Source organism: Caloenas nicobarica, chromosome 3 (assembly GCF_036013445.1).
Source record: "Caloenas nicobarica isolate bCalNic1 chromosome 3, bCalNic1.hap1, whole genome shotgun sequence".
In the NCBI taxonomy this organism is placed as follows: domain Eukaryota; kingdom Metazoa; phylum Chordata; class Aves; order Columbiformes; family Columbidae; genus Caloenas; species Caloenas nicobarica.
The window spans coordinates 87,790,790-87,807,863 of record NC_088247.1 but is presented as its reverse complement, the minus strand read 5'-3'; positions in this window follow the sequence as shown (position 1 = coordinate 87,807,863).

The window sequence follows — 17,074 nt, the reverse complement described above, 5'->3', positions numbered from 1 at the left end:
CATAATTAATTTCTGCCACTGTCAACCACAGCTGGATTCAAACCAGATGCTAACAGCTGAGAGGCTTTTTAGCCTGTTATGGATCTTCTAAACCACCCAGTCTCCAGTCTTTGCCTGTCCTGACTGAAGATTATCAAAAAGGAAATCTATAGCTTAAGGAAATTCTTCCTGGTTCAGTAAAGTCTGGTGGGTAACTGTACTCTGCCTTGCTTTGTCTTGACCCCAATTACTAAACACTGATAAGGATCGGGAAGTAAGTGGTTCTATTATTTAACAAATGAAAGGTCAAAAGCGCTGCTATTCAGCAAGGTCAAAGGTTACCATCACTGTTGCTAAACAGTTTGTAACCGGTTTCTTCCATCCCAGGCTCGAAGAAGGAGCTGCTGGACAGGAGGGAAGGGAGGCAGCAGCAGCACTCAGCCAGCTGCTGGCTGGGTGGCTCTTCTTGGACACCTGCCTCAGGGGGGGAAGGTGTCGTGCCCCAGCAGTGCACAGCAGCTCCTGTCTTTGCCCAGAACAACACACGTACCCTTATAACAGCTTCAGCTCCTCCCAGCTCCACCCCATTAGAGCTGGCATCTTTCTGGGTGAGAAATCGAACTCGGGTTCCCTCACGCTCATCTCAGGGGAGACACTGAAGCTCACAGAACTATTTGCAGCATCAGAGTTAAACATCTTGAAATACATGTAACTTACTGCTGAGTGCACAGGGGCTCCTGTATGCTTGCACATCTTTACAAAACAATTGAAAAGACTTTTAGTGATGTAGTAGGAAATGAGCTCATCTTCCTTCATGTTCTTTAGTGTACCTCATCTCAAGAGAAAGAAAAATAGTTATTAACCTGTGTCACCATTTCTGCTGGTACAGAGTAAGAGGGCTGCAAGACAACTATTGTACTATCCTGGGCATCTGTTAGGCTGACACTGCTCCCAAGTTATACTGCTATTGATCATCCTGATCACTTCTTTGTACAGTGAGGACAGTCTGCAGCTAGTCCTGATGCATCAAGAAATAGATCACACAACTATAGAATAGTTTGGGTTGGAAGGGACCTTCAAAATTCATCTAGTCCAACCTCCCCTGCAATGAGCAGAGACATCTTCACCCAGATCAGGTTGCTCAGAGCCCCGTCCAGCCTGGCCTGGAATGTCTCCAGAGATGGGACATCTACCACCTCTCTGAGCAACCTGCTCTAGTGTTTTACTACCGTCATTGTAAAAAATTTCTTTCTTATGTCTAATCTGAATCTCCCTTCTTTTAGTTTAAAACCATTACCCCTTGTCTTGCCACAACAGGCGCTGCTAAAAATTCTGTCCATCTTTCTTACAGGCCCCTTTTCAGTACTGAAAGGCGGCAACAAGGTCTCCTCGGAGTCTTCTCCAGGTTGAACAACCCCAGCTCTCTCAGCCTTTCCTCACAGGAGAGCTGTTCCAGCCCTCTGATCATCTTGGTGGCCTCCTCTGGCCCTTCTCCAACAAGTCCATGTCTTTCTTGTACTGAGGGCTCCAGAGGTGAATGCAGCATGCCAGGTGGGGTCTCACCAAAGCAGAGAGGCAGAATCACCTCCCTTGACCTGCTGGCCATGCTCATTTTGATGCTGCCCAATATACAATTGGCCTTCTGGGCTGCAAGCGCACATTGCCAGCTCACATCCAATCTGTCATCCAGATAGGGGTTATTCCTCCCAGGCGTGATGAGTATAAACTCATTCCTCCCAGGTGTGTTGAATATAAAGTCTGATTTTCCTCCCAGTTATCTCGAATATAAAGTCTGATTCTCCTCCCAGTTATCTCAAAAGTTCAGACTGTCTCTGGCTTCAGAAGCATTGCAGCTTTGAATCATTTTCATGCATGTAAGTTATTACTGTATAAGGCAAATAAGATAGTAAACAAGAAAGGAAAGTACGGGGGTTTTCTCAATGAGGAAGGTATGATAGATGGCTGCTTGACAGAAGGGGAGGAGATTGTGGATGACAAAGAGTTGAACCAACTTCAAGAACTGCAAAGTGAAGCCTTGAGCTATGCTGAGCATAAAGTGAGGAACTGGAGCCAAGTAACAGTTTAACAGCAACAAAAAAGAAAGGGATGTCCCTACCTGGTATAATACAGGCACTTCCTTCTGTCTTGGACATTGTACTAAACGTGGCAAAACTCTTGGAGTACTACAAACTGTTCAAAGAAAAAGGATGTAGGTCTTTTGGCTTGTCCATTTTCTCCATTGGTGAGACCTGAGCTGGCTGTGAGCAATCACTGGGAGACTTGGAGAAGAAGAGGTGCAGGTGCAACGTGTGCCATGGTCTGTGGTTCTCCATATCTGGAATCCCTGCAGTGGCTTCTCAGTAATAAGACAGCAAGAAATCAGGCTGGTAGTTCAGGGTGGGAATAGCTGTGCTGAGATAAAGGGGAAATCTGCGGGATGACTGTGACAAGCCTTTGCTTCCCTAGAAATTATCTTGGGCATAATCCTGGGCAGGCAATATGCCCAAAAAAAAAGTTGTTGTCCTGCTCAACTTAGGAAAAGACAGGCACAAGAGCCAAATGGCTTTGTTGGTTTTGTGACATGAAGTTTTCTGTGTCTAAGGTTTATTTCATGCTTTTCATCACTCCCCTAATAGCACCTATTCTCTTGACTGCTCTTGGCACCAGGGACAGATAGAGAGTTTACTGGGGTAAGAAGTACCAATGTGCTGATTATATCATCTTGCCTGGGCATCACATGAGTAGCTGTGATCCTTCCAGCTGGCAAGTGAACACACACATCTTTCTTTGTGTTTTTCAGGTACCCAGAGGGGTGATATGCAGCCCTCTAACCCTGCGCCTACTGTGCTGCCAGTCAAGCTGCCGACAGTCTGAGCAGGAAGATGCAGCTGGGGAGCCCTGGGAAAGACAAAACAGCATAGTGAGAAACTGCTATGTAAGTTTAGCCCTGACTGTGGTTAGGCTTCAGGAGGATTTAATACATCAGTGTAGGTATTATCCACATTCCAAGCTGCCCATCATCCTAGTGTCTTGGCACTAGGAGTAAATATATTCACAAATAACAAATACAGGGTTTTTTTAGACATCCTAAGAAGGATAGGCACTGCATGAAAGATTGCCAAATTGTTTTGGTGATTCCCTGGAAGCAGCTTGGTGACAGTGATCCCTGGTCTTTGCAAGTTCAATTCTTAGGACTGGCAATCATCTTGTCTCCACAAGCTGCAGTTGCTACAGTGAAATGGTGATGATGGGATGAGCGTTTCTGGCCAACCGCCTGAGAGCCCAGAGCAGAAGTGAAGAAGTGAATCCAGGGGAGCTCTGGGATCAGAACAATTGGCAGATCTCATTAATCTCATTAATTAAACATGACATTTTCAGAAACATCCTTCTTCTAGTAAGCTTTGCTCTTACCTAGGCAGAGCTTACTCTTGTTGGAGAGATGTGAGTCTCTCCCTTTGCCAGATAGAGATCACTGGCCTTTCCTCATGTCACTTTCCATAGTGATTGCTCTTTCCAACACCTTTTTTTTTTCCCTTGGGAAAATACTTCCCAGTCTGAAATTTCTGCTCAGTCTCAAGCACCTGCTTAGAACTATTAACCTCTACAAAAAGTGCGGGAGCCAGAGACCAACTCTGGTGAGGCGGGCAGCTTCAAATGACTGTCTGTGCCCTCAAAGCATCAAACACCTGGAGAGGTGTTTGCATCCCCATCTCTAGGGTGCTGACTCTTGTCAGCAAACCTCGGCCATCCCCTCAGCAAGCTTTTGGCCTTTGTGTAGATTCACTCTTCCCACCTGCTGCTGAATTACTTTGTTTGAACAACCCAGCTGCGTCATGCTGACACTTTTGTGTGGCTTCTTTTCCCAGTGATAGAGTGGATCCAGGTAAATTATATCTGAAAAGGAGAGAGAAAAAAGGCTCCCTGCACAGCATCTGCTTCAGAATCTGTCCCTCCACATGCATCGTGTGGCCCTTGCCCAGCCAGCCTTGCAGTTGCACTAACAAAGGAGTTTTCCTAATTTTTACTGCAAAAATGAAAAATATGTTCTTTCTAGTTCTGGAGAAAATGTTACTCCTCTGAAATTTCCCGCCTTTCACTCCTGCCTGCACTCAGTTCTGGGCAGACATTGAGGAAATCTGAGATGAGCCAGGAGAGAGAACAGCAGAGACCTCTGCCTAAACTGTTTGAATAGCTAATATGCTTTCCAAATACTGGCACCTGGGAATCCTTTAATGACTTGGATGGTGCTTTGGATAGACTGAATATCTCCTTTCAGAAACAAAGATTATTATTATTATTATTATTTATTTATCTGCCTTAAATCTTACAAGCAGTTAGAAAGTAACCCTTTCTTTTATTATATTCTCTCTCCTATGCTGGATATCATGAGGCCAAAGTGTGCTCTCATTTACTCTGATTTAACAACAAATCTAAGTCTATATTGGGGCAGATACTTCAGAATTACATCAAATTTTCAAAGAGCAAAATTTATCCCTATTCATTTAGTAAAATCTTGAAAACACAAACACACTACCCATTCAGGAAGGAATTATACGTGAAAAATTTGAAATATTAAATGGATGTGTGCATCCAACATAGGTATTGAAAAGTTATCATTTGTAACTGAGAAAAGGGTTGTCACTGAAAGAAGTAATAGACCACCCTGTAAAATGTATTTTATCCTGTGTTGGGAAATTGTTTTAATCAACTGAAACTTTATTGACATTTCTTTATTGACAGAGCCCCAGTAGGATATTTTTTTCCTTGTCTGCTTAGACACTCCTCCTTGATCTAAAGAGAGAATGTAGTCTGTGGTTTCATGGGCATGCATGAAGACTTTTCTTAATAACCTGAACCAGAGTCATAATCCTTTGAAATTCATTTCCTACCTCTCTCCTCCTTGCCTTGATTTGTTTATCATTGTCTGCATCACTCCCAAAACCTGATTAACTCTATAAAATCATAATCTGTAGTCTTGAGACACACAGTTTCTTGCAGACTTCAGCCTTCCTTGGTTTGATGTCTTTTCCAGTTCTCTGATCTTTAAATAAGTGAAATAATTTATAGCAAAAAAGCGAACAAGTAAATGCTGCAACTTTTGAGATTTTCCTTTACTTGAGACCGGCTTACAATTGTAAACTGCAACAGTGGAGGGTCATTCTGGACTTGTTCGGCACCTAGCAGAGTTAATCCTCACCCCAGTCTCACTTGTGGTCTTTAGTCTGTACAGGAATACAAATCATGCAACATATAATGATAATAATGACTATCAGCTTTCTTTCCTGCAGTAACTGTTATATTTGCCTTTGCTTCTACCAGCCTCTACCTCAGAATTTCTTTCAGCCCAGTGGCCTTGTCCTTGTCCAGCAAGGTCTGGAGGTCATTGTAGATCTGAGACAGGGAAGTTTCCTCAACAGCAATAAAAGAAACCACATGCCCAAGCCTCCACTGTGAGTTTGTCAATGCAGCAGCACAGCACTATGCCAATTGAAAATGGGGTGCGTCTCCCACAGTCAGTTGCTTGGGCATTATAGCCACCCACAGGGCAATTTCATGCTCACAACCTTTGAGGCACAGAGGTACATCTGAACGGTGAGGTCTGGGACTGCTTTCCAGCTCAGAGACCCAGATGTGCACGGCAATCACATCCTGCTTGCTTGTCAGGATGCAACCCTGGTGTGTAACTGTCTGCCCTCTCTTCCCTCCCCTCCCTGCAAGGTTTCCTGGTTTCCACTGGAAAGATAACGGGATTGAAAGCAGGGGAGTGGATGTTGTTATGGACAGCCATAGTGTCTCTTATGGTTAACCTCAGACTAATAGCAACACATCACAAAACTTGACTTGGGACAGTAGAATCGCTGTGGGATGGGCTGTTGCCAACTTCTGTGCACCTGAGACATGCAGACTTGGACTGCAGCGGTGCTTTTGAACCAAATTTCCTTTCCCAGAGAACCACCACAAGGCAACCTCAAGCACTGTTAGTTTTACAGATACCACTACCAGCAGGGTTGAGTTAAGGTGTAATTGCTTTGGGAGACAGCTGCTCAGGTCAGTACTGACTGATCTGCATGTCTCACTTTAGGACTTCAGTGAATGTCTGCGTGTAAAAACTTAATCAGTTTCAAAATACAAAACAAAATACAAAACAGCTTAATATTTCTCCTTCTCTGGAGACATTCAAAACCCGCCTGGACGCCTTCTTGTGTAACCTCATCTAGGTGTTCCTGCTCTGGCAGGGGGATTGGACTAGATGATCTTTTGAGGTCCCTTTCAATCCCTAACATTCTGTGTGATTCTATGATTTCCTTTTCATTTGACCACAGCTTTGGTTTTGCCCCTCTTAAACCAGAATCACACCTTAGCAGCTTGAGATAATTTGTCTTTGAAATTATGGGCCACAGCTTTATGAACTTGGCTGAGAGTAGGTAAAAGCTGCAGCCTATTTCAAAACATTATGTACCTGATGTACGCAGAAATAGGAGCTCAGGTAGGTTGTTAGATGTGTGTATTGCCACGTAGTTAGAAGCATCATGCTGGGAAAAAAAGCTGAAACTGGAAACTGAATCAGGATCTCATCTGTAGAGTGCAAATGAGGAGTCAATGGGACAGCAGTTGCAGGAACGGCAGTAGAACAGTTGTGGTAAGGTTGGGTGTGATGCTCCATGTTTTGCATGGAGAGGCAAAATTATAAACTAACAAAATGAACTTGATGAGAAAGTTAAAGTGGTTGTGAGGTGGCTACATGGTCTGAAGAAAAGCTGTAAGATAACATCATGGGAGATGATTAGGGCATGACCTGGGCTCTGGTCATTGGGAGTACTACTCTCCCAAAGAAAGCTCACAGCTGCTCCACATTACTGACTAATGTGGACTCCTAAGGGGAGAGATGTCTCACAAATTACTTGTTGTGAGGGCACAACAGCACAGTTCAAACTCCCAGAGGACTTCTGGTTACAATTATATAACAATGCTAAAGTCCATTGAACTGATTGCTTAAGCCAGAAGTAACCTTGGCTGATGACTAGCTCCCTTGTATGCTGTGGAAATCCTATCTTGTAAACAGTCATAGACTTCGTACCCACCAGAGCAGCCCCTCTGTTCCCTCAGCAGTAAGATCATCAAGGCACTCAGCCCTACCCTAAAAGAATTGGTTTGGGAGCAGGCAGCATGCAAGAAATCTCTTTTCTGTTTAGTTTAAACGGCACTTCCTTGGGTGCTATGAACACCTCCTGAATAGTAACATCATTTCTCCTCTCCTCCACTGTTTTTAAACTGAGAGATTTAATGCTAATAGAACCTGAAGGTAGCAAGGGAAGCTTTTGTTTGTGCATTTAGTAAATACGCCTCTTTTAAAAATCATATTTTGTAAGTATTCCTTCTTTGCAGGGTAATGACTATAGAAAAGATCTGAGGTGGATGAGAAAATCTCTCTCTCTCTTAGCTGCTGTGTTCCAGAAACAGATGTGAATTGTGTTCTATGGGTAACTCATGTTGATTTATCTTATTGTTACAGTGGTTGGGGTCAAAAAAATAATGGGTCTAGTGAACGTAGTCGAGACAGCAGGCCTGTGAAAGTAGGGAGCAGGCAAGCAGCAAATGAGAATTTCACTGAAATTATTTTGTACAGCAAAAGCTTAGTAAACAGTGCCCTCTTTGTTCCACAAAGAAGAATGCATCTCTCTGAACCTTGCTGTTGCAAGAAGCAAAATTCTGGCTAAGAAGTGTGTTGAAGAGATGCCAGCTGTTCAGCCTGGCCTGCTTAATCTTTGTCTATTTGGAAATCCTGTGCAAGTCAGGGCTCCTCCAGCCCAAAGTGGAGACTGCAACAAATATTTGACTATAGACTTTTGTGTCCCTGCAGGGAGATGTAGCAGACATGGACATGCACGCCTTTGCCAGCAGAAATAAAGAGGGGCTTTGACCATCTGTAGGAGCATCAGAACTGTATCTGCTTCAGATGTTCTTTCTGTTGAAAGGCTTTTGGAATTTGGAGCCTTTACAGGACCCAAATGCATCCAGTGAGTCATTCATTGTATTCCCTGTGCCTCTACTAGAGTTCAGCCAGCCTTGTCACCAGCTGGAACTGTCTCTCCTAATTTTGGTAGCTACAAGAAGATGGGTATTTTGGGGAGCGCTCCTGATGAAAAGAAATGCAAAACGTGGAGGTGCCAGGGGCTAAGAGCAGAGTTTTCACACTCCAGGAAAACAGGAGGTTTCTGGCCTTGGAAACAACCCTGCCCAAGAAGGATCTGGAAGCAGACTATTGCCCGGTGGTGTGGAAACGCGTGTGGCAGACAGGTTGCTCTCAGCATCAGGGATGGGGCAGCTGTTCTGCCTGGTGTAGCCACACAGGTGCTGTAGGGGCCTCAGCTCCTCACAGTTCCAGGAACTGGAGGAAGAGGCAGCCAGGAGGAGCGAAGAAAACACAGACTGAATAATCAGGAAAAGAAGATAAACTGTGCTGAGTGGCAGCTGGCCTTTAGAGATCAGGCTGTGTAAATACCCCAAGGGCCTTCTGCATCATCCCTGGGAAGCCAGCCCCCAGAGAGGGACTCAGCTGGATCACCACACCACTCCACACTGGAGGTATGTTTACTTCTGCTCAGCCTTCAGTGTTTCCTGTGAGAACATTCCCCTGCTCATAACCAATATATGCTGACCTTTCAACAAGCAATGTTTCCTTTCTGTGTCTATACACATCTGTCTGTGCCAGAAAAAGCCTCCAAATAAATTATTTACTGCTCATCCTCTTCTAAGCACAGAAGATAGAGGTGCAGTTCAGTCCCACTTTTCCCACTGTCAAGTGGGGAGACAAGCCACCAAATAACAAGAGTCTTCATTTTGTCTTCCATACATAGGTGACATACAGTGTAGTTTCTATACCTATACATTCTTATACTGGAAGCAGTTTGTCGAAAAACTTAACAGGCATAATTTTCAGCACCATATATACTTACATATCCACACTGATACTGTTACAGTGGTCAGGGTGCATGACTTTTGGAAGAGGAATGCAGCTTGCCAGCACAGGAACGTTTCAGTGCCTGCTGCTGTTAATGTTGCTTCTGGCTGTAATTGTGCAAACCATCAGTCAATGAATATTTAACAAAAGGTGTCACCAGTTTGCCCTTCTAATTGATCCTTAGGTCACTTTTGTGTCTACTATGTCCCTTTCTTTTTGTCCTTTGCTGTGTTTCCCTCTTCTCTCTCTGTCCCTCCCCAGCGTCCCCAGCAATGTGTACCTTCATTCCTGCAATTCAGTTGTCCTGGTAGTCTTACCAATGCTGGAGGCACACACTAGTTTTGGCACTGGCTTTGACATGATTTCCAGTGATCTTGGCAAAAGAACCGACCCCAGCCTGGAGCTGTGGGTTTCCTCATGAGGCTCTGTGTAAGCCCCACAGAGCAGGGATGGCCCAAGGAGAGGAACAGCTGAAATTATTTACTATCAAACAGCTGCTTTGTAGAAGCTAAGGTTGAAGCAACACGTAGGTGTCTTCCAGCCCTGCTTGGCACTTGGGCTGTAGTTGTAGCAGTGAGACCTTTGGTCTTGCACCAGCCAGACCCTTGGGCTCTCTTCCACTGTCCCTAGGCTGCAGTTTCCACTCTCTTCTCCCACACTTTTGATACCTGTCATCACCTAACACCTGGTTCAGCAAAGGACCCATCTGACAGGAAAACTTTCAGTCACTGATTTACTCTAGGAAATTAATAAATAAGAAACTCTTCCTAGTACAGTCTATACCAACAGCTTGTTGAGTGTACCGCAGTGCTATAGGCACACTGGGCTTGCTCCCTGGCACAGCCAACATCCCTGCTCTAAAGAAAAAAAATGAAAAATGGGAAGAGACAGCAAGGAAGAAGAGAGAAGTGCTCCATGGCAGGGATCTCTTGTCTCTCCAAAGCACGCACATTACTTAGAGTGTTTATTTCGTGCAGGGGAAAGGAGCTGGGGATTAACTGTTGTCTTTACAAGCAAGACGCAGGTAGTAGAAACAAACCAGAGAATGGAAAGCAAGCGTAAAGAAAGAACTTGAATGTTCAGAAAAACAGGTGAAAGGGATGAATCACATGGTGAGTCCTGAGATCTACTTCTGAACTTACTGTCCAAATCCTTAATTCTCAGTGTCAGTTAAGGATCTGAGTCATCCTCTTGTTTATTGGTTGTTGATGGTGCCCCCAGGCTCTAAATGAGAACAGATAATTATTTGCATTTACTGCAGTACCAGGGAACTTCTGCTGTGGATCAGAATCTAATTGTTCTAGGAATACAAACAAACACAAAACGCAAGAGCAAAGAAAAAAGGCAAAATCGCTTTCAGTTTAAGTAGTTAAAAGAAGGAGCTGGAGAGAGAAAGCATTATCACCCCCTTTTCATGGATGGGAACTAGAGCATTAAGAGATCAAATAACTTGCCCAAAGTCACAGTGAGGGTGGGCCAGGAAGTGAACCCAATCCCAATCTATCACGACCCCTTGCTTGCAATCCCATCTCTTCTTTGCATAAGGACTCTGCTCCAGCTATGCAGGGAATGTGGTCATTTAGCTACCATGCAATAGTCTGAAAGGAGGCATAAAACTCCCATTTTCAGATGTAAATTGTAGTTTTTATAGGGTACAAGAACTAAACTTTGGGATTTCTTTAATAACTGATGCTGCTAATGACTGGCTACTCAATTCTGTGGACCTATGAGGAGTCAATCAGATTATTCCTGTGTTTATACTCACTTGCACCTGTGGCTTGCCTAAATCTGACAATTTACAAGAGGCACAATAACTGTCTAAATACTAAGGGCAATGTTTTAGAACAGGAAAGCAGGGGAACTAAATACTTGGAACAAAATTCTGGTTTGTGGTGTCTATTTTTAATGGAGGGATGGAAAAGACAGCTTGTTTTTTCCAGTGGCTGAAGTGGTCATAGCCACTTGTTGTATTGCAGGTGGGCAGTGGGCATGCAGCTGGTGGCTCCTGTGAGCCCATCAATTTGCCACTGTCATCACAGCTGCTGGAGATCCATTCCTGCATCCTGCCCTCTGTAAACAGCAGCTCATAACCGCAAAGCACCGATCGTTTCTGGTCCAGCATCAGCTTAGGGAGTCAGAGAGCTGCTTGCTGAAAGCTGCCTTCTGTTTGCTTGCAGACATGTCAATATTTACTGAGGCTCCACTTTTGCCCAGCTGGAGCATGACAGCTTTGCCACTCTTGCACTCAGTGGCCCTATCTTCCAGCATTAACATCAGGAGGTGATGAGTGACCAGGCTGGACTGATAAATGAGAAGAGATCTGCAAACAGAGAAGAGCAAACACTTCCTGGGGGGGCTCAGGACACCTGCTGAGAAAGGCGTTCCTTTTTTTTGCAAGGATCAGGTAGCATATGATGCTGTATCAGGCGTGACATGGGAGAGGTGCTGTTGGTGGTGTTGGGGAAGGCCCAGCTGCGAGCAGGGTTGCGCAGGGAGCTGTTAAGGTGGCCCTGCAGGGAAGGCTCGGTGCAATCTCAGAGCTGTAGCCATGTTGCTGGGCTTTCAGCAGGGCCCTGTGAGCACAACAGCCTCGAGCATGCAGCACAGAGGGAGCAAGGACAGTCCCAGAGCTGCACCAGCAGGTCAGATCCCCCTCTCCTGTTTCTGACTCTATAGGAGATGGGGAAGGCAGGACACAGGATACACATGCAGGGAAAGTACCATCACAGGCTGGAAGGCGATGAGCTCCACTGCACCATGACAGCTGCAGTTCCTCAGTTACCAAATGTGTATGAGTGAGCCATTATATGCAAATAAAAAGTGAGAGGCCAGTTTCTGCCATTAAGTCTTCAAGCTTAATTCACTGGGATTTCGCAGGTGTTTGTGGATACTGTAGTGGTAGGCACATTACAACTAATGGTTTGAATTTGGCCGGAGCTTGCTGGTGTGTTCTGCTCTGCATTAGGCAGACAATAGCTCCCAGTGGTGGGGACTGGCTGAAGGGAGAGATCAGTAAACAGTAGAAAGGGCTTAGAGATACTGAGGGAGAATATTCAAAAAAAGGATAAGCTGTTCAGTTTGGGCTATTTCTTCTTGGTTAGCTTTTTTTCATCCCTCTTATTCAGGGATGATAGAGAAAGGGGAAAGAAAGTACATGACTGAAGAGTGAGCCTTTTTGTACTAAGGGACACAGGAGTATAAGTTCTCCAGAAGTTGCCTGAGGCACCTTCGAAAATCCTTCATAGGTGTCAACGTAGGTGGGAGCATTTCTCTGAGGATTTATGAAAAAAGAGAGTGAGCAAGGAGGATGTGAGGAGAGGGAGACCAGCCATTATACAAGCAAGTGGTGGCTTGATACAGCAGTGTGCAGAATAAGGGAGGCAAGGATAGACAGAATATTGAAAAAAAAGGCTATGGACAATAAAAGGCAGGCAGGAAAAAGATACAAAAATGGGGAATAAAGTGGTTTATGCACTGAGGAGAAACCAGTTTTGGCAGCTGAATTGTGTAAAGAGTCAGGCGGTGGCAGTAACCTGCTCTGGCTTTTCTGATGGCAAGCTTTGCATCACGGATGGTTTAACGTGGCTTGGGACTAATGACTCAGTGGTTCAGATCTCCTTTCCCATTATGGATTGGATGGTTCATCTTGGTGGGGCTCCGCATCCCACAGTGAAATGCTTATGTCTTATGATCACAGGGATTCGTTTAAATGAATTTTTACAGAAAGGTCTCCCCATTAAACAAGCTGCCACAGAAGAAAAGGGTACGAGCAGGGCCATACTCAGTACTGTCCTCTGCAGAGCAGTGCAAGGCTGCAAGGATCCCTACCCTGCTACCCTGAGCTAGCAGAGCCTGGGGCAGACAGCAGCTGCAACAGGCTGCATCCCAGGAGAAGGGTGAACAAGATCAGCCAACATCTGTTCCCCTTTAATCTCTCATTCCTTTATGTTTTGGTATAGTGCTTTTGTGCGCAATGAGTTGCATGCTCTGGCATGTCCCCAGCCACTCTCCTGGATGGTGGTTCCTCAGGCAGGCAGTCCTGCTGGGACCGAAGGTTTCTCCAAGGCTGGGATACATCAGGAGATGGTGCAAGCTACAGACTCAAGTGTGTTTCTGATGGCTCAGCTCCTCCTGTCCCAGCAGACTCAGCAGGATTCCCAGGGCTCACCAGACCCCATCAGGAAGAGGTTGACCCATGCAAGCCGGTTCCCCTTCATGTCACTGTTTCCAGTTGTTTTGATTACAAGGGGTTCATGTCAGGACAACCTCCAGGGCTTCCTTTCACCCACAGCCCATTAGGCAGCTGGTGTCTGCACCTGCAGGGTCTGCTCGCCTGGAGCCACCAATGCTTTTAATCTCGTGCGCATGCCATTGAACATACTCAGTTGTGTTAGGCAAAATGGATAGAGGGCAATAATGTACTAACAGTCTTCCACAAAGGCCTTATGCTTTCTCAGCTTCCACCACTGCATCCAGAAGCTCACTGTAGTCCTGGGAAAGGAGCCACAGATGGTCTCCTGCTGAAGAAGAGTGGTCACAGATACTCTGTGGCTTCTTTCTCTGTTTAACCCCCTGCTGAAGGAACTCATAAAGCAGCATCCAGGCCAGCAACCCGGAGGGTGAACGCTCCTTGTGATACAAAGGATTCAGACAGACTTCAGGAGAGGAGGTGCTTTTCTTGCCAAACAATGTATGAAACTCTAGAAAACTTCCTTCTGCCTTGCTGTTTGATGGCCTCCCTGCAACTTCTCCAGGTCAGGAAGCACAGGAGGATAATATTAATTGCCTTCCACCACTGATCCTTTTGAAACATGAGGACCAGGATCGATGCAGATGTTTGTCATCCAGGAAACCACCAGCAAGAGGACAGAACTTAGCTGAAGTAGTGAGGCACCAGCTTCTGCATGACAGCACACTGCAATCAGGAGCAGTAACACTGGCAGTATTGCACGTGGTAGAGCAGTTCAGACGGGAAAGGGATTTTAGGAATATGCAATGGGACAGATATTGGAGGCCCCTGAACGCAGAGCAGCTCCAAAGGATTGTGAAACAACCCTTCTGCATGTCCAGCTGTAAGACAAAGCTGGCTGGATCTATATTCCCAAAACTCAGAGCAAGGGAGGATGAATAAAGTGTGAGGCCCTAAGCGGAGGGGGCTGCTGGCTTCCAGATTTCTCAGACCAACACCATTTCATGCTGGCTAGTGTGTCTCTGCTTGGGTGGACACATTCTCCTCCTCTTTAAGTCAAAAGGGGAAAAGGTAGGATAACGGCACCCTGCAGCTAAAGTAAAAGAGTGAGAAAACACCTGGAAAGCTGAGCTGCTGGAGCTCACGCATCCAAGAGGCAGAAGGCAGCCATGGCTGTCACCTGTCAGTGATGCACTAGCAGGTATTTGGTCACTTTTTCCTCTCCCCATCTCTGTGCTAGGGGACAATGCTGGACTTTCTCACATCTCCTCTCTTGGAGTCTGCGCAACAGGCAGGGGCTGTCATGGCAGGGGAGCACATATAGCTGTGGAAGCCATTGCTGTTCCACAGGTCACTCTTCAAGGGCTCAACCCTTTTTTTCTGTCATGTTCATAACAGCTTTATTTTCCAGAAGCCAGTGAAAACAGAATATGATGAAATCAAGTGAACCTCTCTGCTTCTCACAGGAAAACAGCCTATGGGCAAGGAAGGACCTTAGAAAGCCAAGAAGGAACTGCCAGGAAAAACAAAACAGTCTCGTAGAGGTGACTTCCCCTCCAGCTAGGGGGACCTCTGCCATCAGAGAACAGTTTGTATCTCCCTCTTCATGTCACTGCACAGGTCAAGTACTTGAATGCATTGCCAAATACCCTTTGCATATTGCTTTGCAACAGTGAAACCTAAGGGTATGAGATACTAGAAACCAACACGGAGTAATAAGCACTTCAGTACTAGTCTCCTTCTTTCCCTTTCTTATCCTCAGCTTGGAGATACCCAGTTTGGGAACCTGCAGAGGATGCTGGTAAAGAACAGATAGGGCTATAGGTTGCCAGAAAAGCCACGGGTTAGTGCCCTCTATAGGAAAGTCACTTTGCTTTTTTTTTCCTAACAATTTCTTCTTCTAAGTTTGCAGGATAGAAGCCTGACTTACAGGCTTACACGCCCCGGATCCCAGCCGCTGTGCCATGGGGGCATGAAAGCCTTTTGGGCACGGAGCTGCCCACACCAACTATCCAGAAGACGGGAGGAGAAATATGTCCTCTTTCCTGGGAACCAGTGGTTCTCAAAACAAGTGAACACTTGCTTGGTTTGCTTTTGCTTGAACAGAGATCCAGGCTTGAATTGGTATTAGAGTGAAAACAAAAGCTGTTTGCTCTTTGATTATTAATCTTTAACAGGAACCTGGAAACAGCAGGCTGTGGGGATAACACTCTAGCAGGGATGGTGCATTAGTCTGCCTCCAGGGTCTGAGGTAGGCTGATGTATTTGAGTGTTGACTTCTTGATCTCAGGAAAAAAATATTGCTGCAGACGGTAGGAAAGGGATCTGGTTAGCCATATTTGCAAATAAGCCCTCAGATAGGAGACAGTAGATTTGCCCTTTTATTTTTTTAAAGACCTGCCATCATTGGTACAGTTCACTCCTATAACAGGACTGTCAGAAGAATTAGGATTTTCTTTCTTAAATAAGGGATCTGGGAAGGAAGGAGGGGTTGCTATCTTTTATTGCTTTCTGTTTGGAGTTTGGAGTCAGTTTAGTTATTTGAGCTCGTTTTGCTTCCCAAATTTTCAGGCTCCATCACACTTAGGGCATGCCTACCACAACATTAGTGTTTAATTGCAGCATAGCAACTGCATATAAATTCTAACAACGATGAAGTAACAGCGAGACAGACTTCCAGGAAGGCCAGTTAAGTCTAGTCAGGGGCTTGAGCAAGCTTGTTGGACCCCACTGCTGCAGCTTCACTACTGTTGACATCCCAGCTACTTGGAGCTAGATGAGTCTGCCTGTGCAGCATTCCCTTCTCCAATTGCATTTTAAACAAGGAACATCTTGCAGATCCTTCTGCAAAGTCCTGGTGTAACTGGCTGCTCTGCACATTGGACAGGTCCAGAATTGCTCCTTTTCCAGGGCTCTCCAGTGGCCCCAAATCACCCTGAAGCATGCAGCTCTAAACTTTTTAAGAAAACGGATGCCAAATCCCATGCCACTGAGATGCAAGTCTACGGCTGCTAATCATTTCCCTCCAGGATTAGCTGAGCTTGCTCCATGTCTGCCTAGGGGCCAGGCACATATGAAAATTCTGGGCAGCTTTCTGCAGTTGCAGGAAGCTCTGTGCAAGGAGCTGATTTTCATGCTGGCATGTTCCAAGGGCTGGTATGGCCTCATCAGTGGCTAAAGGAGAAACTGAAAGGGAAGAAAGGGAGAGCCTGGCATGGAGATGTTTGAATTTGGGTGCCAGGCAGATGATTAACAGCTGACTGAGGGAGAAGTGGGGAAAGAGATGGCTGTCAGCTAGATCAGTGTCACTCAGCCTTCACCAGCAAGGGATACTGAGAAGGGAACGGGATAGGAGAGCTGGGAGTGGTGAGGATTAGTAACTCCAAGACCTGCCCACTCAGTGCCATGAGGGAGCTGGATACAGGACAGAAGTGCAGACTGGGCTTAGACCCCTGTACTGTCCTGGTTTGTAACATTTGCTTTACGTACACTGCTAACCCCGGGCAGGCAAGCAGCTCCTACCAAACGACGGGCCATGCCTCCATCTTAGCACCATTTTCTTGTGTTGTGCTGACAGGGGTACTTGGAGCCCCCTGAGAGTGCTGCCAAAGCTTTTCCCTTCCTGAGCAGAGGACAGTTGCTAACCTACCCCCGAGTGCCACAGCTTTAGGTCTGCAGCTTAGCTCTGCCTTCAGCACTGGCACAGCATGATCCTGCCAACTATGTACGTTCCCAGGTTGCTAAATCCGCTCTTTGTCCTGAAAAGGCTCGGGCAGCACCAGCACTTGTGGTGCCGCAGCTCTGATAGCTTGCTCCATGCATCCAGCTCACCCTGTCCTATCTTTCTTGGCCCCTTACTGGAATCACAGAATCACTTTGGTTGGAAAAGGCCCTCAAGGTCATGGCGTTCAAGTGTTAACCTAACACTGTCACTAAATCGTGTC